Here is a 9,744-nt window from a genome sequence, read left to right on the forward strand (position 1 = left end):
CAGACCCCGCCGAACAAGAGTGTTTTAAACGCAGGCTTTTAGCCACGGCAAGCAGCCTCAAGAAAAAGTAGCAACAACTTAAAGCTGCCCAAGATTTGCTAGCTGACAGATGGACTGAAGTCCTTACGGCCAAAGAGTATGAACTCGAACGCCCCTCCAAGAGTTACCCGAAGCGCAGGCCGCTACCCCGATCAGAGGAGGAAGCACCTACATCACTAGCGCATGGTATGGCAGACCGGCCACCTCGCGGCCGCGACAGAGAGGCCCCTCGGCCCTCTACCCAAGCCATGCCCCGACGCCGCTCAACTAAGGCACGGGAAAATGCGCCTGACCTGCAAGACATACTGGAGGATAAGGCAAGACAAACAAGATCGATCTACGGATCGTGCATGCTCCCTACGTCATGTGACAATGATCTTCACTCCCGATACAACAAATCCGGCCGGGCCGAACACAACAGACATAGCACTTCCGAGCTACGTCGTGATATAGCCCAGTACAGAGGCGCCGCACACCCGCTATGCTTAACGAATGAAGTAATGGATCATAAAATCCTAGAGGGTTTCAAACATGTAAACATCGAATCATATGATGGCACAACAGACCCGGCGGTATGGATCGAGGATTATCTCCTTCACATCCACATGGCACGCAGCGATGATCTACACGCCATCAAATACCGCCCGCTCAAACTTATAGGATCGGCCCGGCATTGGCTTAACAGCTTGCCAGCAGACTCAATCGGTTCTTGGGAGGACCTGGAAGCCGCATTCCTCGACAACTTCCATGGCACTTACGTGCGACCGCCGGATGCCGATGACTTAAGCCACATAAATCAGCAGCCAGAGGAATCGGCCAGATAATTCTGGACACAGTTCCTAACAAAGAAAAACCAAATAGTCGACTGTCCGGACGCAGAGGCCCTAGCAGCCTTCAAGCATAACATCCGCGACGAGTGGCTTGCCCGGCACCTGGGACAGGAAAAGCTGAAATCCATGGCAGCCCTCACGACACTCATGACCCACTTTTGCGCGGGAGAAGACAGCTGGCTAGCTCGCAGTAACAACTTATCAAAGAACCTTGGTAATTCGGATACCAAGGACAAAAGTGGCAGGACACGTCGGAATAAGCAAAAACGCCGCGTTAACAGCGACAGCAATGAAGACACGGCAGTCAATGCCGGATTCAAAGGCTATAAATCCGGTCAGCGGAAAAAGCCATTCAAAAAGAATACTCAGGGCCCGTCCAGTTTGGACCAAATACTTGATCGCTTGTGCCAGATACATGGCACCCCTGAAAGGCCAGCCAATCACACTAACAGGGATTGTTGGGTGTTCAAGCAGGCAGGCAAGTTAAGGGCCGAAAACAGAGACAAGGGGCTGCACAGCGACGACGAGGAGCCCAAGCCGCCGAACAACAATGGACAGAAGGGCTTTCCCCCACAAGTGCGGACGGTGAACATGATATATGCAACCCACATTCCCAAGCGGGAGCGGAAGCGTGCGCTACGGGATGTATACGCGATAGAGCCAGTCGCCCCAAAGTTCAACCCATGGTCCTCCTGCCCGATCACTTTTGATCGAAGGGACCATCCCACTAGCATCCGTCATGGTGGCTTCGCCGCATTGGTTCTCAACCCAATCATCGACGGATTTCATCCCACAAGAGTCCTCATGGACGGCGGCAGTAGCCTGAACCTGCTTTATCAGGATACAGTGCGGAAAATGGGCATAGATCCCTCAAGGATTAAGCCCACAAGAACGACCTTTAAAGGCGTTATACCAGGTGTAGAAGCCAACTATACAGGCTCAGTAACACTTGACGTGGTCTTCGGATCCCCGGACAATTTCCGAAGCAAAGAGTTAATCTTCGATATAGTCCCGTTTCGCAGTGGCTATCACGCCCTGCTCGGACGAACCGCATTTGCAAAGTTCAATGCGGTGCTGCACTATGCATATCTCAAGCTCAAGATGCCAGGCCCTCAAGGAGTAATTACGGTCAACGGAAACACCGAACACTCCCTCCGTACGGAGGAGCATACGGCGGCTCTCGCAGCGGAGGTACGAAGTAGCCTTCTCAGGCAATTCTCCAGTCCGGCCATTAAAAAGCCAGACACTGCCAAGCGCGCCCGGAGTAACCCACAGCAGGACCGCCTGGCACACTCTGAGCAAGCATAGCAATGCGGCCCCAACCCCAGCTATCGCGACATAGCGAAACCAGTACCTCGCGTACATAACTATGCCCTTGAAATACCATGGGCACAGGGGAAGGGGCACAATAACGGCATGCCCAGAATACGGCTTAAAATGTACTAGGGGCTGCCGGATTCTCTTTTTAATTTTTTCTTACCTTCAGGACTCCATACTTCGGACGACCTGTTCGGCAATTCGACTGCCGCACAAACGATGCAAGATCCAGGGAGGCAGACAAGCCATGCCGCACTATGGAACTCCCAGGTGGTCTCTGTTACGAGCGGTATACCTGTTTTAAATACAATTCCGCGGCCTGCCCCCCGGTCAGGACATACTGAATAGTCCAATATCTTTTGCTTACCGCACTATTTGTATCGTTCGGCTTTGATAAATAGCCTTTATATAAACATTGCATAGCTTTTGTCTATTTTCTGCATTACTCTCTTTTATATATGTTCATTAATGACATTTTGCACCCGTACACTATGGTACGGCAAGTACGCCAGGGGCTTCAGTACCCTTTAATATGGTGTGAGAAGTCCGTACACTTTCACAAGTGCGGCACCCCGAACTTATAGCACTATATGCATCGGCTCCCAATCATGATTTGGGTCACTAGTTGGGTTTGCCCGGCTCCTATGTTTTGGTGCCTTACGTTCCGCTATATCGGCTAAGGTAGCACTAGGAGAACCACTGCGATTGTGCCCCTGTTGAGCTGGGTTAAGCACCTCAGTGGAGAAAGCTAAAAATGACTGTCATGATGAGGCAAGAGACCGGTCGTTGTTCGAGAGGTTTTTTTGAGTCCCTAAAGACTTATGCCGTTTCGAGCGAGGAGCCGGATTTGTCCGGCCAAGGCGTGGATAGCGCCCCGAACTCGGCCTTCCGAACTAGGGGCTTCGCCGAAATTTAAAATTATAAAGTTCAATGGCTAAGTGAGAGTGTTCAAGCATTATAGTCCGATTGCCTGGTTCGTTGTGCTGAGCGCCTCCCTCGAAGGACCCAACTATGGGAAAAAGAGCGCTCAGGTTTATCCCGAACACCCCAGCACTAGTGGCATGGGGGCAGAAGCCGACGACTGGCCATCTCTCAATTTTTTGATAAACGGCCGCACAGAAAATAATATTATAATTCAACAAGCATTGCTTAAGCGCCTATGAACAAGTTTTCAGCGCACAGGATAAAAACGAGCGAGTTTATTCAAAAATTACATCCTTGGTACATTCATCCGCCACAAGGCGGGCACCCGCAAGAACATCCTTGTAATAGTTCTCGGGCTTGCGATGCTCCTTCCCCGGCGGCGGCCCGTCCTTCACAAGCTTCTCACCGTCCAGCTTACCCCAGTGCATCTTTGCACGGGCAAGGGCCCGACGGGCACCTTCGATGCAGACGGAGCGCTTGATGACCTCGAGCCTTGGACAGGCCTCCACCAGCCGCCGCACCAGCCCGAAGTAGCTCCCAGGCAGGGCCTCTCCGGGCCACAGCCGAACTATGAAGCCCTTCATGGCCTGTTCGTCCGCCTTGTGGAGCTCGACCAGCTGTTTCAGCTGGTCACTCAAGGGCACAGGGTGTCCGGCCTCAGCATACTAAGACCAGAACACCTTCTCCGTCGAGCTGCCCTCTTCAGCTCGGTAGAATGCGGCGGCGTCAGATACGCTGCGGGGAAGATCTGCGAATGCCCCTGGAGAACTCCGGATTCGGGTAAGTAACAAGTAGTTTACTTTTATATTTTTGCTTTGCATATAGAATGCCTTACCCGCTGCTATCTTCTTAATCTCCTCCAACTCTTGGAGGGCCTTTTGGGCTTCGACCTTGGCAGACTTGGCAGTCTCAAGGGCCGCCACGAGCTCGGACGCTTGGTTCTTTGACTCAAGCTCCAAACTCTCATGTTTTTTCATGAGAGCCTGAAGCTCTTGCTGCACCTCGCCGACCTGAGCCCCAAGTTTCTCTCGCTCGGTGCGCTCCGCGGCCATTTTCTTTTCGGCCTCGGACAGCGCCTGCTTGAGGGTCGCCACCTCAGTCGTGGCCCCTATAATAAGCAGTGCAATCCTGTTATTTTTTGCAATCACGCCTCTCTATAGGCACTTTTTCTGTAAGGTATTTCCTACCTTCTTTTTCCTCGAGCTGCCGCTGGGCAAGGACGGGCTCTTGCTCGGTCCGCTTGAGGTCCTGTTTCAAGACACCCACCTCCGCAGTCAGTGCGGCGGTGGATAGCAGCAAAGCCTGCACACGCATATTGACTCTTTATTGTTAGACTCCTGCGAAATTTACTAGATCCTCTATTCGGCTTTTCTTTCCGAACGCCAAACAGAGCATCAGGGGCTATTGTCTATGCGGTTATATTTTTACATATTTTTACTTACCTCGAAGCCCGTTAGGAGGCTAGCGCAAGCTTCACTCAGTCCGCTCTTGGCGGACTGAACCTTCTGGATCACCGTACTCATAATAGTATGGTGCTCCTCGTCGATGGAGGCACCGTCAAGCACCTCGAGCAGATTGTCCGGCACCTCCGGTTGGACGGAGGCCGCCGACTCAGAAGGCTTGCTCCTCTTGGAAGGAGTTCGCCTACCGCGGTCCGGAACTGTTGAAGATTCCGGCGCGGTGTTCGGCACAAAGCCGGACTTGGAGCCCTGGGGGGTCTTGTCCCCTTTACTCCTGGGGTCCGGGAGGTCGCCCTGCGGCTCCTCCAGGACCACCTCCTCCTGCCCCGGAGCTCGTTGCGATGCCACTTCGGCGTCGTCTGCAGTGCGGGGGGAGACAGCGGGCGGAACTGAGTTCACGTCCGATGAATCTAGGGAGCCGCTCGACGACTCATTGAGTTCGGCCCGGGGCGGGCTGCATAATTATGTTCGACATTAGGGAAAGCTGTGCAACAAAGGAACATCATGAGTTATTCTGATATCCGAACTTACGATTTCACCAGACGCTTGGCCCTGTTTGGCCACTCCTCTTTACCCTCTTTGGCGTTGGGGGCGTAGTCCGACGGAGGGGTCTTCCTTTTCCTAGACCCCTCGGCCTCCCCCGTTGGGGCGGCCTTCCTCTTCTCTCCTCCCCCCGCTGGGGGGGAGAGGTTTCTTCTTCCTCCTCCTCGTCTTCATGGGGGGAGTGCGTCTCGGACTCGTCGCACGATGAGTCCGACACCACCATATGCCGGGAACTCTTTCGAGTCCCCGTGGCCTTCTTCTTCTTGGCCTTCTTCTCCGACACCACATAAGGTGCCGGAACCAGCAGCTTCCCTAGTAGAGCGGGGGCTGGATCTTCGGGCAAGGGAGTCGGACAGTTAATCGATCCGGACTTCGCCCGCCAAGCCTGTCAAAGGTAAGGGAGCTTAGATCCCGCATAGAGTCAAACTATGAAAAAACTTAACATCCTGTAAAAGGTGAAAATAGCTTACCTCGCTAGCATGACGCTGCGAGCTGTATCCGCGGTCCTCGGAAGCGGATGTGGGAGCCTCGGCGCCTTTGGTTAGCACCTTCCAAACATCTTCATACGTCGTGTCGAAGAGCCTGTTAAGGGTTTGGTGCTGCGCCGGGTTGAACTCCCACAGATTAAAGCCCCGTTGTTGACACAGGAGGATCCGGCGGACGAGCATAACCTGGACTACATTGACGAGCTTGATCGGCTTGCTCACCAGGGACTGGATGCATGTCTGCAGTCCGGTCACCTCTTTTTCGTCGCCCCATGACAGGCATGTCTCTTTCCAGGACATAAGCCGCGTGGGGGGTCTGGATCGGAACTTGGGGGTTGCGATCCATTTCGGATCGCGCGGCTCGGTGATGTAAAACCACCACGATTGCCACCCCTTCAGGGTCTCCACGAAGGAGCCCTCGAGCCATAGGACGTTGGCCATCTTGCCCGCCATGGCGCCTCCGCATTCCGCCTGGCTGCCGTGCACCACCTTGGGCTTGACGTTGAAGGTCTTGAGCCAGAGACCGAAATGGGGGCGGATGCAGAGGAAGGCCTCGCACACGACAATAAACGCCAAGATGTTGAGGATGAAGTTCGGGGCCAGATCGTGGAAATCCAGGCCATAGTAAAACATGATCCTCCGGACAAATGGGTGGAGTGGAAAACCGAATCCGCGGAGGAAGTGGGGAAGGAATACTACCCTCTCATGGGGCCTTGGGGTGGGGAGAAGCTGCCCCTCCTCGGGAAGCCGGTGCGCGATGTCTTTGGACAAGTATTCGGCCTTCCTTAGCTTTTTGACATGGCCCTCCGTGCCGGAGGAGACCATCCACTTGCCTCCCGCTCCGGACATTGCTGGAGAAGGTTGAGGTAGGAAGTGCGGGCTTGGGCGCTGGAGCTCGAGTGCACAGGAGATGGATAGGAAAAAGAGGAAGAAGGCGTAGGTAAAAGGGTGGATCCTTATCCCCTTATATGGGCGGATGCGGTTGTGCGTCCCCACCAGCCTAGTATAACTCGCTTGCCTCCCAAGCACCGTGATAAATGGCGCGGTTGGGTTACCCACGTCCGTATTGATGAGAATCCCATAAAGGGGGTACACAATCTCTGCTTTGACAAGACGTGCCAAGGAAACCGCCTCGCAAAACATGCTGAGGTGGAAAAGTAAAAATGATTCGAGTAAAGGACTTGGCCGTAGTGTGATGACGGACTGCGGAATACGTCGGCAGATTTGATTTGTGTCAATATTATTCTCTCTATGGCAATATGTGGAAACTTATTTTGCAGAGCCGGACACTACTCTTGGTGTTTACAATCTTCTACGAAGGACTTGGAGGAGGAACCCGCCTTGCAATGCCGAAGACAATTTGCGTGCCGGACTCGTCGTCATTGAAGCCTGGTTCAAGGGCTACTGAGGGAGTCCTGGATTAGGGGGTGTTCGGGTAGCCGGACTATACCTTCAGCCGGACTCCTGGACTATGAAGATACAAGATTGAAGACTTCGTCCCGTGTCCGGATGGGACTTTCCTTGGCGTGGAAGGCAAGCTTGGCGATGCGGATATTCAAGATCTCCTACCATTGTAACCGACTTTATGTAACCCTTACCCTATCCGGTGTCTATATAAACTGGAGGGTTGTAGTCCATAGGCAATAAACTCCATACACAACAATCATACCATAGGCTAGCTTCTAGGGTTTAGCCTCCTTGATCTCGTGGTAGATCTACTCTTGTACTACCCATATCATCAATATTAATCAAGCAGGAGTAGGGTATTACCTCCATCGAGAGGGCCCGAACCTGGGTAAAAAACATCTTGTCCCTTGTCTCCTGTTACCATCCGGCCTTGACGCACAGTTCGGGACCCCCTACCCGAGATCCGTCGGTTTTGACACCGACGGATATCTTAAAGAAGAGTTGTATATGATGCAACCAGAAGGTTTTGTCGATCCAAAAGGTGCTAACAAAGTGTGTAAGCTCCAGCGATCCATTTATGGACTGGTGCAAGCATCTCAGAGTTGGAATATACGCTTTGATAGTGTGATCAAAGCATATGGTTTTATATAGACTTTTGGAGAAGCTTATATTTACAAGAAAGTAAGTGGGAGCTCTGTAGAATTTCTGATATTATATGTGGATGACATATTGTTGATCGGAAATGATACTGAATTTCTGAATAGCATAAAAGGATACTTGAATAAAAAAATTCAATGAAAGACCTCGGTGTAGCTGCTTATATATTGGGCATCAAGATCTATAGAGATAGATCAAGACGCTTAATTGGACTTTCACAAAGCAAATACCTTGATAAAGTTTTGAAGAAGTTCAAAATGGATCAAGCGAAGAAAGGGTACTTGCCTATGTTACAAGGTGTGAAGTTGAGTCATACTCAATGCCCGACCACTGCAAAAGATAGAGAGAAAATGAAAGTCATTCCCTATGCCTCAGCCATAGGTTCTATCATGTATGCAATGTTGTATACCAGACCTGATGTGTGGCTTGCTATTAGTTTAGCAGGGAGGTACCAAAGTAATCCTGGAGTGGATCACTGAACAGCGGTCAAGAACATCCTGAAATACCTAAAAAGGACTAAGGATATGTTTCTCGTTTATGGAGGTGACAAAGAGCTCGTCGTAAACGGTTAAGTCGATGCAAGCTTTGACACTGATCCGGATGACTCTAAGTCACAAACCGGATACATGTTTTTATTGAATGGTGGAGCTATCAGTTGGTGCAGTTCTAAGCAGAGTGTCGTGGCGGGATCTACGTGTGAAGCGGAACACATAGCTGCTTCGGAAGCAGCAAATGAAGGAGTCTGGATGAAGGAGTTCATATCCGATCTAGGTGTAATATCTAGTGCATTGGGTCCAATGAAAATCTTTTGTGACAATATTGGTGCAATTGCCTTGGCAAAGGAATCTAGATTTCATAAGAGAACGAAGCACATCAAGAGATGCTTCAATTCCATCCGCCATCAAGTCAAGGAGGGAGACATAGAGATTTGCAAGATACATACGGATCTGAATGTTGCAGACCCGTTGACTAAGCCTCTCTCACGAGCAAAACATGATCAGCACCAAGACTCCATGGGTGTTAGAATCATTACTGTGTAATCTAGATTATTGACTCTAGTGCAAGTGGGAGACTGAAGGAAATATGCCCTAGAGGCAATAATAAAGTTGTTATTTATATTTCCTTATACGATGGTAAATGTTTATTATTCATGCTAGAATTGTATTAACCAGAAACTTAGTACATGTGTGAATACATAGACAAACAGAGTGTCCCTAGTATGCCTCTACTTGACTAGCTCGTTAATCAAAGATGGTTAAGTTTCCTAGCCATAGACATGTGTTGTCATTTGATGAACGGGGTCACATCATTAGAGAATGATGTGATGGACTAAACCCATCCGTTAGCTTAGCACTATGATCGTTTAGTTTATTACTATTGCTTTCTTCATGACTTATACATGTTCCTATGACTATGAGATTATGCAACTCCCGAATACCAGAGGAACACCTTGTGTTCTATCAAACATCACAATGTAACTGGGTGATTATAAAGATGTTCTGCAGGTGTCTCCGATGGTGTTTGTTGAGTTGGCATAGATCGAGATTAGGATTTTGTCACTCCGATTGTCGGAGAGGTATCTCTGGGCCCTCTCAGTAATGCACATCACTATAAGCCTTGCAAGCAATGTGACTAATGAGTTAGTTGCAGGATGATGCATTACGGAACGAGTAAAGAGACTTGACGATAATGCGATTGAACTAGGTATGATGATACCACGATCGAATCTCGGGCAAGTAAACATATCGATGACAAAGGGAACAACATATGTTGTTGTGCGGTTTGACTGATAAAGATCTTCGTACAATATGTAGGAACCAATATGAGCATCCACGTTCCACTGTTGGTTATTGACCGGAGAAGTGTCTCGGTCATGTCTACATAGTTCTCGAACCCGTAGGGTCCGCACGCTTAACGTTCAATGACGATTGGTATTATGAGTTTATGTGATTTGATGTAAGGTTGTTCGGAGTCCCGGATGAGATCACAGACATGACAAGGAGTCTCGAAATGGTCGAGACATAAAGATTGATATATTGGACCATGTTGTTCAGACACCTGAAGTGTTCCGGAGAGTTTCAG

Source organism: Triticum aestivum, chromosome 3A (genome assembly GCF_018294505.1).
Source record: "Triticum aestivum cultivar Chinese Spring chromosome 3A, IWGSC CS RefSeq v2.1, whole genome shotgun sequence".
Lineage (NCBI taxonomy): Eukaryota > Viridiplantae > Streptophyta > Magnoliopsida > Poales > Poaceae > Triticum > Triticum aestivum.